The following is a 25538-nucleotide window of genomic DNA, read 5'->3' as shown; positions in this document are numbered from 1 at the left end:
TTGATAAGATATCTACTCTTGCACCAGAATTTCGACCTCAATCCCTATTAAAAATGTCATGTTTATTACGACATTTAGTGTTAGGAGTTGCCAACCGCATAGACTCTAGTGCTGGCAAGCTATTTGCTCCATACCTTTGATCATACAGTGGTGCATCAATAAACATCATGCTTCAGAAAAATACAACAAACGGTCTCTGGTGCTCCGTCTCACATCGTAGAAGACTACGGTATACATTTGGGCTGCCTCCACGCCATTGCACAGTCAAGTATCATTTGCAGCAACCATGAGATACAAGAAGACAAAATAACAAATGCCAATTTATCTTCCTCAAGGTACTTCGTTGAGTGCAGGTTTACTTCGTTTCAATACTGCTTTGATATGGGGCTGATCACTATCAATTATAACCTGAAAGCACATACTAAAATAGTTAGTCTGTTCCCGCTGTGATGTCATGGACTAGGAAAGTTTAAGACAATGGAAGTGCAACTTCACGTTAATGAGGACATACGTCCTGTTTCTCAACAACATTGCTTTTCATCTACAGGCAACACCTGAGAAAGAACTTGAAACAATGTTGAAGCATGGTATTATTGAACATTCTACTGGTCTGACGCCATAGTGGAAGTGCCCAAAAAAAAGGACAGAGGAGGTGCAACACACATTTGTGCTGATATGCACCAAGCTACCAAGGCAATCGAAAGAGAAAGACCTCCAGGTCCCCACATTGCAAACATGATTACTAAGTTGAATGCCACCTTGATCTGAACAAGGGGTATCATCAACTTGAACTAGAAGAAAACTGCAGGTACATTACTACCTTTTCGACCCATGTAGGTTTGCTCAGTTATAAAAGACCACTTACTGGGGGGGGGATCGTCAGCTGCAGAGCTTTTCCAGGATGTAATCTACTGCATAATACAGCCTGTCACACATGCTTTTAATCACAGTGATGATATACTAGTATTTGGGGCCACTCGAAAGGAAAAGACAAAGCCCCCGCACAAGTATCACATTTACCCGATGACGCAGGTCTCACTTTAAGCGTCGAAAAGTGAAAGTTTCACAAAACAAAATTCAAATTCTTTGGGTATATTTTCTCTGAAAAGGGATGACACCAGATCGGGCTAAAAGCCTGATCATTCACTTGTCCCCCACAGGATATGATTTCACAAAACGGAACGCTCTGTTCAAATGGTAACATCAATGTGATCAGAGTTTTAAGAAACTCAAACATGCAATTGAGAACACAACTGAAATGGCCTATTTGATCCAAAATTACACACAGAGATTGTGCTAGATGCAAGCCCCTTTGGGCTGGGTTCGATCCATGTCCAGCAAAATGGACACGACAATGCTCCGACACATTGTGGCTTATGCAAGCAGGAGTCGGTCGCATACCAAACATCCTTATTGCCAACCTGAGAAAGAAAGCCTAGCTGTACTGTGGGCGTGTGAATTCTTCCATGCGTTGCTATACGGAAAGCACTTCATCCATGTCACTGATAACCAGGTGTTGCTCACCATTTACGGAAATCCATAAGTCAAGATGCCCCTCGCATCAAGAGGTGGGGATTGTGACTACAAGAGTATGATTATACTATTATGGATAGTGCCAGGGAAGAATCAAATGCCAGCTACTTTTCACGAGTACCATTGCAGCGTCACAGTACAGCATCTAAAGTGACTGAGATGTATATTAACTTCATAGCCAAGTGAAGCACACCTGCAGCTATATCTGTGGAACAAATTCTTGCTGTATGAAGACCAAGCAAGATATGCTTGCCCTAAAGAACATTATTGAACAGCAATCCTTAAGGAAATATTACTTCTTATGGATGATTTTGACTAACAAAAGTTAGAAAATGTAAAAGTAACTTTGTTACTCAAGAAGGCATTATATTAAGAGGGTTGAGAATGGTGATTCCAGAGAGTCTGAGGAAACAGTCAATGAACTAACACACAAGGGTGGTCATGGCCTTGTTGCCACTGAGAGAGCCCTCTGAGACAGAGTGATTAGAGATAATTAAAGGCCTGTCATTTTTGTAACTGCTTATCTCTCAAAACAACACAGCATCCACCAGTTATGTCTGATCTTCAGAAGCAAGTTTTGGAGAGGATTTCTCTGGAGCCTTCAATAATGGACATCATCTCATGGTAGTTATTGATGAGTCCTCACAATATCCCCTTGGGGCAGACCTATGATTAACCACAAGTGGCAAAGTCATTGGGACATTAAATGACATTTTTTCTCAAAAAGGGGTGTGCCCCCAATCCATAAGTCTGACAATGGCCCACCTTACAATATCCGGGATTTTAAGGACTTTCTCACCAATGTGAATGTTAAACATCAGAAAAGTACATCTCTCTGGCCACAGGCAAATGGCACCTATCGAAAGTATCACAAGCATCCTAAAGAGAGTAGTTTAGAGCGCTGCACTAGAAGGAAGTAACCTCAAATCAGTTTAGGTTCACCCCTTCATGCTTACAGGTCAAATCTATGACAGGTGAAAGCATAGCCACCTTAATGTTAAGGAGAGCCATGGGAACAAAATTGCCACAATGGAACATTAATAGGTCGACAGATGCCGACGAGATCCATACAACGGATTCCTTTCACAAGTCCAGAATGAAGACCTACGCTGACAAACGGCTATGTGCTCAGGACACTGTTTAAGGAAGGAGACCGGGACCTGTTTAAACAAAAACGCTATTCTGACACTCTGTTTGATGTTGACACACAGTGTTGTGACGAGCAAAGGACATATGGTGACCGCTCAGACTATGTTCCTCGGCTCCAGATATTAGAAGTGAGACATGTCCACCCGAGAGTCCGGACTGTCCACCTTATACTAACTAAAAAAATTGAGTATACTCTGTATTTTACCAACCTTAAACCTTGGCATGTAAATACAGACACATAATACTCCTTATTTTGTGCCTCAGGGATCATTTATTAAATAAATTTTTTTCGATACCCTTTTTCAGGCACTTTTAAACCTTTCACTGTAAACAAGAGCACGCCCTCCAAACACAAAACCTGCTCCGCAGTCTTTCTGGCGTCGTAGCACACCACAGAGGCATTCGGCCTCTGTCGGTGGGGCCCGATGATGAAGCATGACACTGACTAGGTCAGTGTGTGAGGGCTTTCTTTATCACCCAAATCGGTTGTGATAGTCGAATCTTGTGTTAACTCCATGAACTGTGGTCTGTAAAGTTTGCGTTTAGATTGATCAATAGCCTGATCTGACCTCTCTTTTCTTGTTTTTGCATGTCCACCTTATACACCTGCCTCTGCATTACCTGTAAGTGAGGTAGGCCCCTCTCCTACGAGTCATCAACCTTACACAATGAGATTTGGAAGAGTGGTTTGAGCACCCCGAACACTATTTGAGGAACTAGAATGTATAAATCTAATATTTGCACTTTTTTATTAAACCAAGGGGGATCTTTAGTGTCCTGTGAATATTAACAGCAGGAACCTTCTGGTCCCTGATGGACTCCGTAGGAGAAGGACTTAATTGGTTGGATATGGTTAATAAAGTTTATAATGAAGTGCGTGCAGTTAACAATAGCATTCTGAAGAAGAAAGACATGCACTACAGAGCTGAGTATGTGGCTTGATCATTTGCATGCTATCGGGCTGAGGACAATGCTACACCAATTTATCAGAAGCACAAAGAACAAATAGAGCGCACCCAGATAGGCACACATTAATTCCAGGGGGATAGTAGGGGGTTACTCAAAACAATATTAACCATTGACAAAGCCCAATTTTTTTAATCTAGGTGGCATGGGTAAAGAGATCCCAGTGGACAGGGTGGTTGAAAGGGCAAGCAGGATACTGAAGGAAGGCTCTTAATAAAGAGGGCAGGAACCAAAAAGAAGCAGGGAAAGGGTGACAAAGGGAGAGAAAAAAAAGTATTGTGTACTGCATTGCAAGGCACCGACCTCAACCAAGGAAGCACAAACCCCGTTAATTCAAAACAATATATGCTTCCTGTGAAGGCCAAACAAGAACTGAAATAGACACCATTGAATTATGGGCAAGGGGAGGACACAAAACCCGTTCTAAGTCTATTTTTTGCCAACACGAAGACAATGCCTTAAACCAAGAGGCCAAACCATTACAATCATTTGGAGCATGACTGTTTCAGCTACAGAGTATCCCAGATGACACCTCCTCAATTCCTACAAACATGGTATTAATTGACAAACTCAAACTAAAAATCAGAAATATCTTTGAAAGCAACACATCTTCTAAATGTTAAAAATATCAAAAAATAAATAAACCTGAAAACGTTTATAGATTTTTATTCTGAACATGAAAACTTGCATGAAGATAAAGTTAGAAAAAATATTTGTATATTAAATGTTTCAACCTGTTTCAAAGTCTTTTCTCATGAGGGGCATATGAATACATTATGTAACTTGTAGTCTAGTCTACAAACGAGTTCCGTAAGCATGGATGCCTAACTGGAAATGGCTCAACAATGCAGTTTTGTGAAATGTACTATGTGGAGAAGTGTGGCTCACTGGTTAGAGGAGGCAGACCTGGAAGCAGAGGTCAGCCCGGGACCAGGGTTCAATTCCCGGCTCGGCGGGGTCTTGAGTCCTAAAACGTCCATGGACTCGACAATTCTTGCTCCGGTGCCTACTCGATTCACGGGTTCACACTCTGCGACTCTGGGCAATAGCTTGCTTAATCTCCACAACGGCCCCTCGCGGCGGGATGCCTGGCTTTCACCTTGCGGATACCCTGCCGGGGTTATCTCACAGGGGAATACCAGAACGGGTTCCCTAAGCAAGCGCTTAGAAACCGCTTGGTCATTTGCGCTATATAAATTCCTGTACATTTACATTTACTATTGAATACTAGTAAGGTTCATTAATCTAAGTTCAGTGTGCTTCAATATGAAAAGTCACTGAACACCCCTGATGCAAAGGCAACATATATTCCACTTTCTGAACATGCAGAACCCACTACAAAAGATTGCAAATGATCCAAGCATAAACACACATTGTAGCGAAATAAACAGTTACATAAATCAGAAATTCATTTAATCAAAAGCAATGCATGCTCAATGAAAAGCTAGAGATAATAAATGAAAACGTATAACTAGAAGCATCAATTACTAAAAGAATAACATTTCAATAAAACATTAAAATTTATGGCTGACTTGGTGAAAAATAAAGGCAAATTTTGGAGAATTGCTGTGCACAAAATATTAATATTTTATAGAAAAAAAAACATTTGTCAAAATTAGAAATGCACCCTTTGACTTTTAATGAGGTGATATCGATTTCTGATAAGAATAAGCTTTTTTTCCACAAGTCGAGTTTACATACCAATCTCAACAGCCTAACTAAAATCGGCAAAGGCTAAAATGTACTAAAGTCACTGGGAGTGGGGGGGGGGGGGGGGGGGGGAGGGACATTACACCATAGGATAAGAATTGTCAGATACAAGTGGTTTCTGCATCAAGAATATAGCGGTCTACCAGCCATTAAAAGGCTGTTCCATGGTCTCTGGTCTAAAACAAGGGAGCGGGCCTTTATTGGGCGTAGAGCCCACTACGGAGGCTATTAGAACTCCACTCCTATAGCGCAGAATGTTTTAATTTGTAAAACAAAGGCATCACGGAGACAGAGGAAGTTGAAATCCCCTCAGGCTCCATGAGGCTTTTGTTCACAGCTGTTGCTGCAAACAAACATTGGAATGTTGATGCTCTGGGCTTCTACCGGCCATTAGAAGCCCTGAGCACTACATTGTTTTCAATGGAGCACTCAACATTCAAATGTTCTAATATGGATTTCTAACACATTGCAACAAATGCCATGCCATTTAACCATTTAAAATATTGGTTCTCAAGTTGAGTTCTTCAGCAGGAGTAGAGAATGGAACATAAATATCAAGGAGGCGGTCAGTTAAGCAATCTATGACGAAATGAAAACCATGTCAATCCACCCAAACAGTCAAGAAATAAACTGCACAATGCTTGCCCACTATGAAATCCCTGGGCAGCATCTGCAGAAGTAAATTAAAAAAAATGTTAAAACACAAGCAGCAGTGGAGTGCCTGACCTCTGCGACAGTGTCCCGGCTGAGCACCCTGTGACTTAGACAGGATCCATAGTTTATACTCTAGTTACAAATGCTTGTAGAATAGCCAACAAACAGCACCCCCCTCAAATGAATGTGTTTGAGGTCTGTGCCTATCCAAGCGGATATTGAGGTTTCCAATTCTGTATTGTTTTTATTTAATTTGGCTTCTTAAATCAACAGCTAAGAGATCTGCCCCTTTACAATAGAAAGTGCCTCCGCGTTTTGATGCATGGCTCTGGGGAGTGGGGCTCCAAGGATGTACGGTACTGCAATTGGGGTCCAACAGAATGTGCAGACCCCTACTGAGCCTGCAGATAAGCTCTCCAACTTTTGCTATTCACGGGGAGCTGCGGCTTGCTTAATTGGAGGACTCTTAATTTGGCCACATTGTTATTATGGTGCTCGGATTGAAGGAATCTGCAAACGACTCTAAATAGAGATATCATTGAAGTCTGTGTGCCCTGTGATCATGGGCATCAAATTCCCTGGCTCTCATACATTCAATCTATGGCTAATAAATTGGGCAGACCCTCACTTTTTTCAAACCCTCAGAATTTAACACTCAAGGACAAAGGTTGGCCTAAAGTAAACTTCTGAGGGGCGTGGCCAAGATGGCGGCGTGAACGGACGCACCTTCCCGGAGCTCCTGCTGACAGTAACTTTCAGCACGGGCCTACGGCCAGCACAGCAGCGGTGAGTCCCCGGTGTTGATGGGCTGTGTTCCTGGGGGCTGAGAAACGGAATTCTGCCAGCAGACATTGGAGTGGCGGAGTTTGGCGACCAGTGACGGCGGCTGAGCAAGAGCGAAGGGCGGCGTAAGCTGAGTGAGAGGCGGGCAGCGAGCTGGTGGGGGTGCACAGATCGGCACCCGAACGAGCAGCACTCCGAGAGCGGCAGCGGGAGAGGCGAGAGACCGCTGGAGCACCACCGGAGGAGCGGAATGAGGCATGCCTTATTGGCTCCACGGAGAAGGGGCAGTGTCGGCGATCCGGTCCGCCCGCCATCTTGTGGGATTCGGCGGCGGCGGCTGCTATCCTGCGGTCCCTGGGGGCACAATCCTGTGGCTGCAGCAGAACAACGCCAGGCGAGGTGGCCAGGCAAGTGCCAGGTGACAGCGGCTGCCTGAACATCTCGTGGACATCGGTAGTCGACCCGGGCCAGCCCAGGGAGCACAAGAGGTGAGCTGCCATTTTGGGACTGGGCCTCCGCTGCATAGACTTGGATGTGCTGCGGCCTGTGGGGTTGAAGTAGCAGGCGCGGGTGGCGGATCGGCCCGGATCCATGTCGGAGCGGGGCCCCCTCCTGGCAGTTCTTGGGGAGCCCCGGGTGGAAGTGCGGTCTGGCGGAAGCAGGGGATAGTAGGGGGTCCCGATGGTTTGCAAAGGTGTATTCCCGCAGGGCTGGGGCCCAAAGTCTGAAATTGGCGTTTGACGCATCCCCCAGTAGGACCCTGCCTTGCTGTTCCTGCGGAGAGATCCCCTGAGAGGAGCGAGAGGAGACTGCCTTGCCCCCTCAGACACGAGGTTGGTGGCGCCGGGGCTGAGAGAAGCTGCCATGGGCCGAGGCGGTGGAGCAGCGTGATAACATAGGTGCAGAGGCTGTGAGGGGCGCTGGAGGCCCGGGTGCGGGAAGCAAGATCAGGAGAACGCTCTAGGCCGGCGAAGGGGAGCGGTGTGCCGGCGGAGGAGAGTGGAGGACAGCGACTTCCTTCTGACGACAGGGCAGTGTGAACCGGGGCTTGGTGCCACACAGAGGCTGGTGAGAGGACAGTTCTGTGGATAGGACCAGCGGTGGGGCAGATCACCTTTAGGAACCCTGGCGCAACCCCGGAGTCTGCTCAGCGACCTTCGGTGAGGGTCCCTACGGTGGAGTAGCGGCTGGCTGCGTGGAGTGGTGAGTGGGCCTGAGATGGGGCGGAACTACTGGACACGCCTGGACCTGCCCGGGACCAGAGATTTCCACCACGAGGGTTCGGAAGGACAAGACATTTAAGGACCTCTTCGCTAAGGCTCAGGCAAATCAGCAAGCCAAGGATATGGCGGCAAGCACATCCCTCACGGCGACGGAGCAGGCAGAGAGCACGGAGCCGATCACTAAAGCATTTCTTTTTTTTTTTTTTTTTTTTAAAACCTTTTTATTGGAAGACAAGCAAAAAGACAGTAGTGACACACATACACAGCATACGAAGATTCAGGGATAGTGCAATGCGGTAGTGCAGATGAATAGACCAGGTGTTAAGTCCAAGCGGGTAACAGGTAGGCAGGTGTGGCATCACAATTTTAGCAAACACATGAAATGCAGCATATCTATACAGAACATACAAGTACATCAGCAGTGTGGGTACAAAGCATACAGCTTTACATGAAGGGGAACAACAGTAGTACGGTGGGTGCATACCCATAGTGCAACAGTCCCTGAGTTGAGGCATTCTAAGCAGGGTGCAGAAGAGAAGGCAGTGATCCCCCGCTTCCCCCCCCCGGTGACCGTACAGTGTAACCCACGTAAGTGACCTAAAAGTAGTAGAGAGAGACCTCCCCGGTCGCCGTGTCATACGGCGTTTAGTAGACAGAGGCGGAGTCCCATCAAACAGTATCCCGTCAACCCACCCCAACCCGATCTTCACTGTCCGAATCAGTGTCCTGCACAGCCCTGGTAAGTAGGTACACCTGCCGCGGGCTCCAAAAGTCTTTAGGCCTACAGCGCACAGGCATCATGTCTGCGTATACATTATATTGATCCTGACAATAAAGGACATCTTTCAGCCAGTCCCCGAACCGCGGTACCCTGCCCCGCCCCCAACAGCAGGCCACTCTCCGTTTCGCCAACAGTAGAGTCACATCCACAAATCTACGATAGAGTGCCGGCACCTCCTTGGTATATCCCAGTAATAGGACCATAGGGTCGAACAACACCCCATCCTCGGTCATGACCTGAAGGGCGTCATGGACCTGCACCCAGTACTCTGAAATAGCTCCACATTCCCATGCCAGGAGAAGAAAATCGGCACCCGTCGCATGACAACGAGCACATCTATCGTCTTCCGCTAACCGGAACCTGAGTTTCCTAGCTGGAGTGTAATAGAATCGTTGTATGAATTTATAGTGTATGATTTTTAAACGGCAGCTAGAGGAGATATTGGCAGTCACACCACAACAGTACTTCCATTGCTCATCAGAGATAGATATTCCGAGCTCAACATTCCATTGTTCACGTACCCGACTAGATGGTGCAACCCGCTGTTTCCTGATGGCACCATACAACTTAGACACCAAATGACGCCCATCGGAGAGCAACATCATGTGAAGCGGTAGAGCCACGCCCGGCTCCATCACTAAAGCATTTCTGGAATCGCTTTTTACTTCCCTGCAGGAAGATATTCACGCCTTGCAGAAGGAGTTCGCGGACGAGATCAAAGATGTTCGTAGGGATGTCGATGGTATAGGGGAGCGGGTACCTGATCTGGAGACCAAGAGTGACTCCAGAGATTCCGAATTGGAGTTGCGCCAGGAGATAGTTCGGATTCATGACCAGCAGGTGGACCTACAGACACATATGGAAGACATAGAAAACCGCTCCCGTCGTCATAACGTTGGCATCCGGGGCATAACAATGTCTGAGGACACCAGGGACTTACTCGGTTTCACCGGTGCTCTGTTCAACCACATCTTAGGAAGCCCAGCGGAGTCGGAGATACGGATAGATCGCGTTCACAGAGTGGGTCCCCCGCGTTCCCCCTCCAGACATCCTGGCGTGTGTACAGGACTTCCGCACCAAGGAAGAGAACTTGCAGAAGGCGCGACAGAAGCACCCTTTATCCTTCAGAGGGCAGGCTCCGGTACTGTATCAGGATCTGTCCTCTCTCACCCTGCAGAAGCGTCGGTTCTTCAGACCCATCACGACCTTTCTTCAGCAGCATAACATCTCCTACAGCTGGGGTCATCCCTTCCACTTGATCTTTAAAAAAGATAATAAGCTCCACCAACTCCGGTCCTTAAAAGAGGCATATCGACTGCTGGGCTTAGAGCCGCCAGCTGAGGCGGAGGAGACGAGGGGTCTACAGAGGAGCCTGATGATGGCTGACCTCCGTGGCAGAAGATGTCGGGTCCGGAAACCCCCAGTGGCTGAGATCAGAGATGGTCAGCGGGCAGCAATGGAGGCTGTACCCTCTGGCCCGGAGGTGTCCCACCCCAGCTGAACTACGAGCTGAGTCAACTCATGGCTATGACTGTTTGCTATGGCTTACACTGTCGGCGGGAGGGAGGGTTTCTCTGCACTGACTAGAGTACCCCGTTGTTGTAATTTACCAATCACCTCAGGATGAAGGACAATGAGTATGGTTTAAATGTTGGGGGGACCTCAACTTAGTATTTGATAATCTCCTGGACAGATCAGGTCAGCGCTCCTCACAGGCAGGAACCACCTGGGGGGGGGGCGGGGGGATGGGCTGGCCAGGGTGGGGACCTCAACTTAGTATTTGATAATCTCCTGGACAGATCAGGTCAGCGCTCCTCACAGGCAGGAACCACCTGGGGGGGGGGGGGGGGGGGGGGGGGGGGGGATGGGTTGGCCAGGGTGGAAGAATTGAGAATGGTTGATCTATGGCGCAGCTTTCACCCGGGAGTCAGGGAATATTCATATTATTCTAATGCCCATAAAACTTACGCGCGGCTGGATTACTTTTTGTCTTCCACATCCCTTCAGGTGCTTGCGACGGGGTAGAGATAGGCATTGTGCCGCTCTCAGATCACGCATCGCTTTCCGTGGTGTTCTCCTTCCCACCTGTGACTCGCACTGCGCGTTATTGGAAATTGCGTGATACGCCGTTACATTGCAAGGATATCGTAAAGAAAATCAAAGGGGCCATAGCGGACTATTTATCACATAACAACACTTCAGACACCTCCTTAGCGACTCACTGGGTGGCACTTAAGGCGGTATTGCGAGGCAAATTCATTGCGGTTTCGATGGCGGAAAACAGAGAGGAGCTTACGTTAAAGACGGGGTAGCTGGAGGAGATGCACCAAGGAACGGGCACTCCCCGGGTGTAGAAGCAGCTTCGCCTGGCGAGACAGCAGCTGGCCGCATTGGATCAGGATCGGGCGGAATTTCGGAATTTGCGACCCTGAGAATGAGCGTATGTACTACACTAGGGGGCAGGGGGGACAGGTGCGGGCGCATGCTGGGGCGCACCCCCGAGAAACTCGGCAGCAACACATGGTACAGGAGATTGCTACACGGGGTGGGGGATGTGTCACTGAGGACGGTGACATAGCGACGGCCTTTAGCGACTTGCCTTCCTATATGCAGGGGAGCGGCTCGACCCCGCCGACTGTGCTTCTTTCTTGGGGTCTATTTCTCTTCCAGCCTTGTCGAAAGATCAAGCAGATCTCCTGGACAGCAAGATTCGGCCTGAGGAGGTAATCTCGGCGATCTCGCCCCTCAAATTGGCCAAGGCTCCAGGGCCGGATGGCTTTATGGCGATTTTTTATAAAACATTCTGTCCTCAGGTCGCACCGTTACTGACTGCCCTTTTTAACTCGTTTGCAGACCCAGGCGCAATCCCGAGGGATTTACTGGTCGGCACCATATCGGTCATCCCTAAACCGGGGAAGGATCACGCACAGTGCGAAGTCTATAGCCCCATATCCCTCCTTAATGTCTATCTTAAAATCTATACTAGCATTTTGGCAGCGCGGCTGGCACCGCTCATGCAAGGGCTGATTGAGCCGGATCAGGCAGGGTTTATTCCGGAGCGACACACCGCCGACAATACTAAGAGGGCATTGCACCTGATAGAAAAGGACACGCGGACGTCTGGGGAGTACATGATGCTTGCGATTGACGCCGAAAAAGCGTTCGATCGGGTCCATTGGCCATACCTGGAGCCGGTCTTGGTGAAGGCGGGGATGGGGGTGAAATTTCAAACCTGGGTCTTGAATTGTTACACCTTCCCCGCGGCGACAGTGCGAGTCAATGGGTGCTCCTTGCCCTGTTTTTCCATTGAACGGGGGACGCGGCAGGGGTGCCCGATGTCGCCTCTGCTCTTTGCGCTCTATATGGAGCCGTTGGCGCAGGCAATGAGATCAGACCCGAGAGTGAAGGGGATTAAGTTTGGGGCCTACGTGCATACAATTTGCTTGTAGGCTGATGATATCCTCCTCTCCCTAGCCTCCCCTAAGGATTCTTTGCCGGGTTTGTGTTGAGATCCTAGATACGTTTGCTGGTGCGGCGGGCTTTAAAGTTAACATGACCAAGTCGGTGGCACTGCATCTCTCGCTAGAGGCGCATACCCGGGCCTACCTGCAGGAACATTTCCCCTTCCGCTGGAGGTCGGAGGCCGTCCCATACCTGGGGATTCAGTTAGTGGCTACTCTGCAGGATACAGTGCGTATCAATTACGCCAAGCTTCGCCAGACACTTTGTCAGGAACTGGGTAGATGGAGACACCTTCCGCTCTCCTGGCTGGGCAGAGTGGCTGCCATAAAAATTACCATTCTTCCGCAAATCCTGCTGGATCCGCCAAACCCAGTCGGAGCTCGCTCAGTTCATTTGGAACGGTAAACGACCTAGAATGAAGCTTAGGCTGGCCATGCTGCCCCCAGAGAAGGGAGGCCTGGGCCTGCCGGACTTGACGCTATATTATCAGGCTGCCAAACTCCGGACCCTTGTGGAGTGGAGCAATTGGGAGCCAGAAAAACTATGGCTCTTTCAGGATCAGGCGTTGGCGGGCCGCTAGTTGCAAGAGGTCCCCTTTCTCCGTAAGCAGCACAGACCCCCCAACTTGTATGCCTCATATATCACGAGAGTACCGCTGGAGGTGTGGGATCAGACCAGTACAAAGCATAACTTGACGACCTTACCGTCTCTCCTCACGCCGTTGCTGGACAACCCTGATTTCGGGCCTGGGCGAGATATTCAGGCTTTTGCTAGGTGGCGCCCGGCGGGATGTAGATTTCTGTTCCACTTGGGAGACGCTAGGGGGCGCACAGCGGAATGGCTGCCTAGCTGTGCGGCTCCGCCGGGCGAATCCCGCATTTGTCAAGAATATGCGTTAAATTGGATCTCCGGGGGTCAACAGGCACACCAGCCGGCGTGGGAAAAGGTCAGACAGGCGTGGGTCGTCTGGAGTGAAGCCCTGCCTGCAGGAATCGCCACACAGCCCGAGTAATCCAGCGGGCACGGAAACCCAACATGGCGGACGGCGCGCACCCAGCGTCTCTCGGAGACTGAGTGCGCCGACGCCACTGGGGGAGACTGGCAACGCTGGAGGGTGGACCGGAGTCTGACGCGATCCCCCCGTACGGGTGCCGCCCGTGATGAATACCTGGCGGGACCTGGGGTGCATCGTTGGCGGGAAGCGGCAACACTGGAGGTATGGGGCTGGAGCGGCGTTCCGGTCCGCCTCCGGTCATGTCTTTCTATGACGGCGCCTAAGTTCATAACGTGACTCCCACTGGGCATATGCACAGACAGTTGGCGAAGGGGGGCACAGCACTAACTGATCTTTACCTAACGGATCTGTACTACAGTGCCATTAGCGGCGGCGATCACCCCCCCCTGTACCCTTTGGACCATTATTTACTGCCGGGATCTGGCGTGAAGCAAAATGGCGGCACCTGCGCATAAGTAGGCGAAATGCACATCTGATTAAGTGGAGCGCGGGGGAGCTGTTCCGAGCGCTGAAGTGCGTGGTGCTGGCTGCCCATCGACCCTGCGTGCTGTGGGGGAGTAACTGTGCCATTAGTATAACGGCTTGCGATGCTGGCTCCCGTGGGGGGAGTGCGGATATTCAGGCGTCGTACACCCAGCGCTGGACCCTCTCGCAGACGGCTACCGCTGACACTTCTTCATCAGTAGAACGGAGAGGGGACGCCTGCCGACACTAAATGCCATTTTCACAACTGTAACACCAACGGAGCGCGCATCCGGCGCGGCGAGTGGAGATCGTGGGGTGGTGCACCTTGCCTGCCGGGGCCGGACCCTGCTCTTGACTCCCGACTGGCAATCGGCGACAACCTGGGGCGCTGCTGAGACATTGCTGCTAATCGGCCACGACCCATAACCCGGTTATGAGGTCCGGTCTACCAGACTAATACCATCCACAGAGGGTAGGTACCACATCCCCTCCCTTCGGCCTCAGGCGCTACACCACACTGCTGAGCGGCACACGACCCACGGAGATACCTGATCAGCACCCACCCCCCCCCCCGATAGCACAAAATGGGCATACCAGACCGACAACAACCCAAACTAACATTTGAGACGCGGAAAACGCCCAAGACCCAGACTGGTGCTGCGGAGGAAGACCCGGAAACTGACTCCCACGACGGTAGTGTCATGGAAAGCATATTAAAATCCATACAAGCCAACCTGCAGGACATAAATAGCAAACTTGATCATTTAACAGGCCGAGTGGACAGCATGGCGACATACTCGACAAACAGGGCGAACGCTTGGATACGGCGGAAAACAGGATCTCGACGGTGGAGGACGAATCGCGCACCACGACGGCCAAATGTACTGGAATGGAGAAAGTCCTTGATGTGATTAAAGCAAAGGCTGAGGAGTTGGAAGCCAGGTCGAGACGTAACAACATACGTATATCGGGTCTACCAGAACCCACCAACACTGGCCGAATGGAGACCTATGTGGAACAACTATGCAAAGAGCTATTTGGCCCGGAAAATCTATCACCGATCTTCATTATTAAAAGAGCACATCGATCCTTGGCGCCAAAGCCGAAGCCGGGAGCAGGACCTAGACCGAGATTGTGGCAAGAGTCCTGAACTACCGCGACAGGGACACCATACTCAGGCTGGCGAGGGAAAAAGGTGAGATCAACCATCAGGGGAATAAGCTTGAGTTCTTCCCAGACTTCACCGTCACAGTACAACAGGCACGCAATGAGTTCAGCGAGGTTAAAATCAAACTTCGAGATTTGCAGATCCCCTACGCCATGCTGTACCCCGCACGCCTGCGGGTCACTTGGGAGGAGAAATCAATTTTCTTATCAACCCCGAAAGCTGCAATGGAGTTCGTCAAAACAGCGGTTGCAAAAGGTAAACGGTCCAATCGTAAAGACAGACACACCGAGTCAGTTTGAAAGGTAAGACTTTCTGATGAACGCTGCGCTGAATTTGCCCAACTTACGCACCTAAGATAGTGGGAGGGAAACACCAGTCTCCACATGAACTACGGTACCCAACATGTGACTCCTATCTATACAGGGTGCAATGTATCGTGAGACGTGGTCAGATAAAGGTATCATGTAATGGAAAGGTGTGGCTTGAACACTTGTGGGAAAATTCAGCATGGAACGCATGACAATGGGCCTTGATAAGTTGTTACAGTATGGCCCCCTATTGATATGCCATGCTAACCCATTTCTATGAACCTGAGGGAAAGACTATATGATTTATGTCCCATGTTATAAGACTATTCCGAGCGCATGTCGCTCCAGTGATGCGCAATTCGACTGGTGGTGCTTCAGGGCCCAGGCGATCTATTTACAGAACACAGATTCGCCCACATCCTTTCACTAGGATGGAGTAATGCGTCCTCGGCGGACCTCCACTAGGGTAGTCCCCGAAGAGTTCTGTTGACAACTACAGTTGTAAGGGTACAATGGCTTCGGCAGAATTGGGTTGCTGAAGTGGGTGGGAAATGGGGAAGTTGGGGTTTGTTGTGTTTTGAACTACCTGGGCGATCGAGATGCACTGCTGCACGCCAACGTGCTGACCTTGTTAATTGGTTGATATTCAACATCATGACATTGTGTAAAGTTGAGCTGAAACTTGAGAGGAGGGTGGTTACATGCGATTCAAACAGAGTGTCCCGTACTCAACAGGAGTAGAAATAGTCTGAAATTACTAACGTGGAATGTGAGAGGCCTCACCAACCCCAAAAAGGTCAGACAGGTATTTGCATGTCTTGACAGGCTCCACATCGATATAGCATTACTTCAAGAAACCCACATGGACACTAAAGTGCATAGGCCTATTGGTGCGCGCTGGGCTGAGTCGCACCACTTGGCGGCATACTCGTCCTATTCCAGAGGGGTTATGACACTAGTCAAAAAGGGCATTAATTATAAAATAGCACGTACAATTGTTGATACAAATGGACGATATGTAATTGTGTCAGGGAAGCTGCGGGGGAACAATGTGACGTTAGTAAATGTATATGGTCCGAATGTAGATGCTCCAGAATTTTTTCAGGAATTGTGGGATCACTTGATGGAATTTATTGATACGACAATACTCTGGGGAGGGGATTTTAATGTAGCATTACAAGACTCTGTTGATCGTTCCACTGCTTCATTGGAGCCACACAATAAAGCCAGGGACAAGCTGGGTGATGTGTTGGTTGAACTTGCACTCAAGGATATATGGAGGGCACAACATCCAACAACACCGGGTGCAACACATGTGAACATGTCACACGGCAGCTGATCCAGAATAGATTATTGGCTGGGGACGGATAGTGCAGTGCTATGGACTACACAGATACAGACGCTCCCACGAACACTGTCCGACCACAACCCAGTGGAACTTACATTACAAATACCGCACTACACGCCCCCCCCCCATTCAGCTGGCGCTTCCATGCACAAGCGCTACTGGACCCATTATATGTCACTACCATAACGAAAGCAATAAAGGAGTACTTCCAGTTGAATGAGGACTCCGTGGAAGACCCGTGCATCCTTTGGGAAGCTTTCAAGGCGACGATTAGGGGCACATGTATTAGCACGACAGCTGGGATACTTAAAGACATACGGGCGCAGATAACCAGGCTTGTACGTGAGGTGTCAGATCAAGAGAAGGAATACACATATACCGGAAATGTGGAACTACTGGGGAAAATTAAGCTCCTCCTCATAGAACATCAGAAATATGCGGAGGACGAACTGAAATATGTGAACAAACGGCCAATAGCCAGACGGTTTGGGGAGGGCGGTAGACCTGGTAGGATGCTGGCGAGGAAGATATGTACGGGAAAGGAATCGCAGTTCATCACACAAGTGCGAGACAGGGATGGCACCTTACATACACAACCTGCGGGTATACTCGATAGCTTTGTACGCAACTATTCAGACCTGTATACTTCCCGGCAACCTGCTCCACCACAGGAAACACGCGACTACTTACATGATATAGCAATAGCGTGGTTGTCTGACAACCAGCGTGAATACCTGGCACAACCAATTATAGTAGAAGAGGTGACCGCCATTATACATGCATTGCCAAACGGGAAAGCGCCTGGGCCTGATGGCTATATCTGTTAATTCTATAAAGCACTCGTTGACATCCTCGCTCCTCATATGGCCGAGATGTATGGCGCTGCTTTTGACCAGAAGATACTGCCGCCGTCACTACGTGAGGCGATGATCATTACTCTCCTAAAGCCTGGTAAGCAACCAGAACTATGCGACTCGTATCGTCCTCTATCCCTTTTGAATGTAGACTCTAAAATTCTAGCGAAACTCTTAGCTGAACGCTTGCAGCCCCTAATGACGAACCTGATACTTCCTGATCAGGCAGGGTTTATACCAACGCGTGCCACGTCCCACAACACGAGAACTTTATTTGCACTATTACACTATCTCAGCCCCCAGACAAAAGCGGCGGCCGTCATGCTTGACGCAGCCAAAGCATTCGACTCCATCGAATGGTCCTACATACACACAATATTGGAGAGAATGGGGTTTCCAGCTCGGATCATATCCTGGGTGTCTCTACTGTACACGAAACCAGTGGCGAGAGTGAGGGTAAATGGCTACATATCGGCACCCTTCAATATTGCTAGAGGGACTAGACAGGGTTGTCAACTGTCGCCTTTAATATTTGCATTAGCCCTGGAACCACTTGTGTGCACAATTAGGCTGACACATAACCACTCAGCGCTGCATTTCCCCGGGAGGCCCCTGCATATTTCGATGTATGCAGATGATATGCTTCTCCATGTGAGGGACCCAGAACAGAATCTTAGTCCACTATTGCGTGAATATGTAAAATTCGGACGCCATTCTGGGCTACAGATCAACTGGAAGAAATCATTAATCATTCCTCTCACTGATTCCACCACACAGTATTCCCCTGACTTCCCACTGGACTGGCAGACTGACCCCACGCGCTACCTGAGAAGCTGGTACAGTCGGGACCCCGAAGAAGTGATCAGGACTAACTATGGAAGGGTGCTTGCAGACTTGGAGGGTAAGGTGGCTAGGTGGATACAGCTACCACTATCCTTGGCAGACAGAATTGAAATAGTCAAGATGAATGTCCTTCCGAAGTTTTTGTATTTATTCAATAATATCCCAATTACACCGCCTAAAGCAGTCTTCATGCACATAACATCCCTGGTGCTTAAGCTCATATGGGCAGGTAAGCAGGCACGCATAGACCTGCACACACTAACGCTGCCCTATGAGAAAGGTGGTTTTGTGTGCCGGACTTCCGGCTTTACTATCTATGTGCACAGGCCCAATACGCGGCACACTGGTATCATCCTACCCCGTATCTCACGCATACGGCGGTGGAAGAGGGCGATGCGGCACCGGTTCCATTGAACGCGATAGTGTCGCATAAAAGATCAGCGTTACATTCAAAAGATATAAACACGGTTGACACCACTGCTCGCGCATGGAAAACACTAGGGAGGATGGCACACAAGCTACCGCTATATGCCCCGGCACTCCCACTGCATTTCCACCCGAGCATATCAGTGACTAACGAAAAAGTTGGAATGGACATACTGAAAAATATAGGAATAGACACATTTGGGGATTTATATCATGAGGGGACTTTTTGCACAGCCGATGATCTAACCTATGTCAGTAACCCGACCCTGCTTTTCAGATTTACACACTATAGATTGCAGAGGGCGATTCAGGAATTGTATCCAAACTACCCAGAAGAACCCCCAACTTTACAATCATTACAATTTATCATTACCTCATCGAACACCTCTCATCTGGTTTCTAGACTATACAGGGTGGCGCAAAGTGAGCTCTCACATGACACTGGCAAGGCCATGCAAAGATGGAATGAATCGTTACCGGAAGCGCTTACGGAGCGTGAATGGTCTATTGCTTGTACGCTCCTCAAATTACTTACTTCAAACGGCAACCTGCGCATTATACACCTTAAATACCTACATCAAACATACCATACACCACAGAGGTTGCATAAATATGGGTTACGGGAGGATGTCAGGTGCAAAAGGTGTGGATATGATGGGGCGGATTTTGTCCATTTAGCTTGGAACAGTCAAAAGATAAATGCGTATTGGGGTACGAACACAACCACTGAGCGAAATGGTGCGAATCGAGGTGGAGTGTTCTATGAAAAATTGTTTATTGGGTCTATTGCCCAATGTTAAAGCGGGAAAACGTAAATTTTGTGCTGAGGCGCTGTTAATCGCTAAAAGACAAGTATCCAGGTGCTGGGAAGGGAAAAAGTCCCAGACTCTAAAGCAAGGCTAACAGGTCTGACTTATTGTAGGGATATGTTGCTAACCTACGAAGAGGAATTGCCCAGAAGCTCACGTTCAAAGAATTATTGGTGTTATTTAACAGACTATCTACTGACCATTGAGGGGGATGAAGTGGAGGTATAGATAGGCATTGCTTTGTGTAACTAGCCCTTGAAACGACAGGTCCGGTATGTTATCCACACTGCTCAACGACTTAGACCTGTATTTAACGCACATACATCGTGCCACACACGGAGGATGTCAGAGTGTAGAATTGCCCAGGGGTTCCCAAGTTTATTGTTTTGAAGGTTCTACAATAAAAGGAGACATATACCCCCCACAAAATGAAATTGCATGTACAGTAGCAAGTAGCTGACTCCGCACAAATATGATATATCAGTGTTATGTTACTAAAGATACGCCGCTGGACCCCCGGGTTGCCAGCTAAAGGGCTGTGTTGCTTACTGATGCTGAGATTCCACAATCTGCGGCCGGCCCCAGGGTTGTAGGCCAAAGGCTGTGTCAACTATGCTTAAGTCACGACAATAAAGATTTTGTTGAACTTAAAAAAAAAAAATGATTTCTGTTCCACTTATATGCCGGGGAGGGGGTAATTCTCTTTGAGAGTTTTAGACGGGAATATGGCCTGCCGGAATCAGAACAGCTTAGGTATCTTCAAGTGCGTCACTGGGCGCTAAATGCTCAGGTCAGGGAAGGGGCAGACCGGAGTCTCAGACCTTATGAGTATTGGCTGATCACTCGGACAGCGGATAAACAGCTCATATCGGATTTATATTGCATGATCTTAGACCGGTACTCACGCGTTTATAACTCTGGTAGGGCCCGCTGGGAGAGAGAGCTGGGGCGGGCCTTGAGCAATAAGGAATGGGAGGGCATCTACTATCGAGCGCGACACTCCGCCTACCATATGGGACTGACAGATACCATCACTAAGCTTGTGTCGTACTGGTATTACACTCCTGAGAGGTTGCACGAGATGGATCATACAAGAGAGGTATCCTGTTGGCGGGGATGTGGAGAGAGGGGCACGTTGGTTCATATACTGTGGGACTGTGATCAGCTTCAGGGGTATTGGAAGATGGTCCTTGATGAGATAGACTCACACTTTCACACTTTGAGACAGAAATCCCAAGATTTCCCGTCTATGTCTTGCTGGGCTTGCCTAATGCTATTACCTATCCGCTGAGATCACGTAGGGGCAGATTAATTGCAAGTGTTCTGGGTTCCGCCATACAGAACGTGTTGGCTTTTTGGCGCACCCCGCATGTCCCTACGTTCCAAGGTTGGTTACATCGCCTTTGGTCAGTTCTGGGTATGGAAAAGTTGTCCTTAATTAAGGCGGGGGATGGTGCCAAGTATGCGGAACTGTGGCGGCCACTCTTGTCCTTGTTGGCTACAGAATTTAGGGAGGAGGTGACATGTCCCCGGTATCTACGTTTGCTACGCCGGTCACGGCTCGAATCTTGAGGCACTCTGGAGTGGATGGTTGCGTTGACATGGAGGGTTATTGGACCTGGAACGTGGGAGGGTAGGCAGGGGGGTGGTGAAGGGGTGGGGGGTTGGTTCTTGTTTTTTCTTTTTGATATTGGTTCGCTTATACAGAACTGCCAGTCTGGGAGAGGGCCTTGTACGTCAATTGGGCTCTATATAGGTTTTGGGATCGTATATCTGAGGTGGGTGCTCTTGAGTGCGGAGTCCCGCAGGGCTCTGCATTGTCCCCACTCTTGTTCAATCTTTACTTACAACCACTGATAGACTCCCTGGCAACCATGGGCTGCAGAATTTTTAATTATGCCGATGATACTCAGTTGTTACTGAGTATTGACAACACAGCATTTGCACAGACCCAGGCCCAGAATATACTTATATGGTTAGCTGGATGACGGCAAATTTGCTGAAAATAAATCCCGAAAAAACTGAGGTTTTGGTGGTTTCAACTGCTGCCTCGCCCTGGAGTGATTTGTTTTGGCCCCAAGAACTTGGCCCCACCCCGAAACCATGCCCCAATGTAAAAAGCTTTGGTATTAAGATCGACCATGAGCGGACAATGGCTAGCCAGATATCTTCTGTTGTTGGGACCTGTACTAACCTAATCAGGCAGCTACGCAAGCTAGTTCCCCTACTTTCCCTAAATATGCTCCGGACCATTGTCTCGGCAACAATAATTTCAAGGATAGATTATGGGAACGCGCTCTACCTAGGATTGCCAAAAATCCTGATCAATCGCTTGCAGGTAACTTTGAATGATGCAGCGCGACTGATTTTTAGATTACCTAGACAGACCCATGCCTCTCCATTACTGGACAGGTTACATTGGCTCCCCATAAAGCAAAGGGTGGAACTTAAAAGTTTATGTATTGCCCATAAAGCAATCTATGGGCATGCGCCTGCCTATATAAAAGAACGGCTTGGGGTCTATAATCCCAAACAAGCGCTGAGGTCTTCTAACTCCCAATTGTTGTCTTGTCCGCGTTTTAAAATGGCAACCATGGCAACCAAGGGAGGGAGATCTTTTTCTGTCCAGGTCCCACAGATGTGGAACAAACTCCCGGAGTCCCTCCGCAAAGAAGTAAATCTTCATTTTAGGAAGTCATTGAAAACACTTGTTTAGGGAAGCTTTCTGCTCCATTTGAGTAATGTTGTTATATCTGTACCTTCTGTTTACCTACTCAGTTGTTGTTACTGCTTCTGTCATGAGCGCCTAGAGACCTGGCTGTGATTTGGCGCTATCAAACCTCAGATAACAATAACAATTGTCACTGTTTTCCCATGCCATTTTCTCATGTATTGAATGTCTTTCGACTTACGGGAAGTTGTACTGTCTGTATATGCGCTTATTTGTCAATAAAAAGATTTAATACTAAAGTAAACTTCTTTGCCCCAAGGAGGGAAGAGAGGGAGACCATGGAGTTAGACACGGGTATCAGTCGTGAGCATCTAACTATCTGATGACTGCAGAGGCTGAGCCCTATTTGGGAATGGTTACCAATAGCTGGGACATGTCCCTTCTTACCAAATTTAGTTTTGGTATTATATGTGGTTATCTGTGTTTTCCCTTGGGGCAGTATGATTGGTTGTCAATTTTGATCTGTCCTTCTGATGAATCCTCCACCTAAAATGTATTACTTTACTTTTTTTCTGTAAATTGTATGATGCATTCACTAAGCGTTTTTTAATTCCGATATTGAGAAGCTTGGGCTTTGTTACCTGTAGACCCGTCCTGCTCTTCCTTTAGCAACTTAGTTCACCCCTTGTCTGCTCCTGCATAACTTTTTTTTTTTTATTTTGCCCTGTGTCACAGGAAAAAAAGTGTTCTTTTCACAACTTATCAGGCTTTCATTAAATGTTGTTTGCGCGGGTATTAAAAACGTTGCTGATTGCACTAAACATTATAGAGATTGTTAATATCATGTGCTAACCGTGCTAGGATTTTAGAAAATGTTTATGAGTATTTTAACAGGTATTGTACAAGTTTTAATCTTGTGATTTGCCGACTATTTTACATGATTTATGTTTTTTTCTGTGATATATGTGATGTGGTATTTTATGTTTTTAATTGTGTGCTTTAATTTATCCTTTTTAAAACCGAATAAAGCTTGCTGATTGACTGAATGTGTGCTTCTTGAAAGGGAAATAGAGTAAGTGACAAAACAAAATAGAGAAAGAATCATCTCTTTCAGGCCACTCCTCCATGACTAACTAAGAAGCAGTAAATAATCCTGTAAAGGCTGTCGGAGTGATGAATTTAAGATACTTTTTTTAGACTCAGGAACATGGTAAAATTGTCCTGACCCTCTGCCATATCCCCTCCTTAGTGCCAACGGCATGGAGTAACCTGCCAGCCTCTCTATTCTTAACCTTCAATTAGCAATGTGCCACCAACTAGGAACGCAGAAGAGGTTCACCCCTGTGCAACAGTAACAGAGAGGCTCCATGCAGGCTACTTACAGAAAGGGCAGACATGGCTTAAGTAAAGTATGCGGCCAAGTAGAGTTTCCAGGTGATACAGGAGATACACAAAGAAGTAATATGCATAGTCCTAGTGGCTCGCTCTGCTGTCACTTTGCATATTCAAAAATAAAGACAACTTATATATGAATTTATTTTCTGCAGACTAATAAATCAGTCAACACTAGGCCAAAATACCAGCGGAATTAGGCTCCATTCTTGTGCCAACCCCAGAGGCACATGTCCAGACTAACAAACTAAGTGTGCCAATAGCCTTTTAGAAAGTCATCTGACTTCACATGACATCTTTTTGTGAGCCATACTAGTGTGCAATCAAGCGCAGCCCTTAATGCAAAAGGATCGGCATATCGTTCCCAGTACAATTTACCGAAGGCTGTGCTGGAAAGAACTTTGATGATCTCAGAAAATAAAAATGTCCAACAACCCTCAATGATAATTCTGCACATCACTTTGCATTGCACTGCTGATAAAACTTCCCAATGTGCCTTCTCATAATTTATGGCGATCTATACATATTCCAATGTAACAATCTAAAAACACAAGCATTTAACTATACCTTCATCACAGTGCTCGTCTGCCCCTTAACTCATTTCTTTTTGTCTTACATTCCGCTTAGGTTTATTCACCTTTGAACTGTGGAATTTGAATAGTTCAAAGATAATATATTGACTGAAGATCTCTCCTAGCCTAAACATGAATCTCGAACATTGTTTTTTTTTTACCTGTATAAATTTGCCATTTATTTTAATTTGTTTGCATTAATCTAGTGTTCAATTTACTCCCCCTCAAAAAAGTATTCAGAAAATTGGCTCAGATGTATGGGTGAAGAAGATCTGAGCAAGAAAATGTAACTTTTAATGTGTATCTTTACAGCAGTGGGCATCAAACGTTTTAATGCCACGTCCCCATGGGGAAAAAATAAATGCCCACCCCATTCTTCACATTATTCTATTAAAGTGGCAATGTTTAAATAAGCCTATATTTACTTAAACATTGCATTTAAGTTATGTACAGTTTAAAAAATGCAATCAAATAAATGATTGCCAAACATACTATTCTGGTCAGACAGGCATTATTACTATGTAAAAGTGTCCACAGTGTGATTATTAGAAATGGGGTGGGGGAGGTTTGTAGAATATTTGTAGTCTCTTTCCTTTTAACACCAACTTCCAGCCAAGATATCAATGACAAAATATGTTAGTGATGCGCACCCTCCTCCCCAACTGCTGAAGACAAAGCACTGTTATCAGCATAATGCTTCTTAGGCCAGAGCCTGGCACCCCCTTGCCCCCAGGGATCACTTGAGGCCCACTTGGAGGCCCCAAGTTTAAAGACCCCTGCCTTAGAGGGTGGAAATGGTGGAAAGACAAGATGGGTCTGGGGAGAAAGGAGCCAGGCAAAGAATTATGATATATGAGCGGAGAGTGTGATGGCTAAAGATCAGTGGAGGAAGAGTTTGATTCCAATAGTGTTAAGGGATGTGGAGCAGCATCAATTATAGATATGGAGGATATTTCAGGAGGGGTGTACCAGGCCATGAGAAGGAAGTAAATGGGACAGGGAAGTAGATAGGTGTAGGATTCTCAGAGTAGAAGGAGGAGTAGTCAGAGGGAGTGAGGAAAGAAGAGTGACCTCTTCTCTCGTGTGTTCTTACGTGGGCCATGGAGTAGCCCAGGTATGCACACAAGAGACTGGAGTATTGGAACAAAGGTTGGCACGGGGAGCAAGGAGGGTGAAGGCCTAGGATTAGAGACAATTAGCTCAATAGATATAACAGTAACAAGCACTGGAGTTGCCAATAGGTTTCGCATTTGGAAAGTTGGAGCTATTGGTTTTGTAAATGACATTTTATATTTATATATCGTTATTAGCATTGTCAATAACAATATATAAATATAAAATGTCATTTACAAAACCAATAGCTCCAACTTTCCAAATGCGAATCCTATTGGCAACGCCAGTGCTTG

The 25538-nt window shown here is 47.6% G+C and overlaps 1 protein-coding gene across 7 annotated transcripts in view; it reads right to left on the bottom strand.

Annotated features, from left to right (window-relative positions):
- The window catches only part of RC3H1 (ring finger and CCCH-type domains 1), an 828931-nt gene that overhangs the window by 790767 nt on the left and 12626 nt on the right, over positions 1-25538 (bottom strand). The window lies entirely within an intron of this gene.

The sequence above is a fragment of the Lissotriton vulgaris genome, chromosome 1_1 (genome assembly GCF_964263255.1).
Source record: "Lissotriton vulgaris chromosome 1_1, aLisVul1.2, whole genome shotgun sequence".
In the NCBI taxonomy this organism is placed as follows: domain Eukaryota; kingdom Metazoa; phylum Chordata; class Amphibia; order Caudata; family Salamandridae; genus Lissotriton; species Lissotriton vulgaris.
The sequence above is the reverse complement of the archived record's forward strand: the minus strand, read 5'-3'. Positions and strand labels throughout refer to the sequence as shown.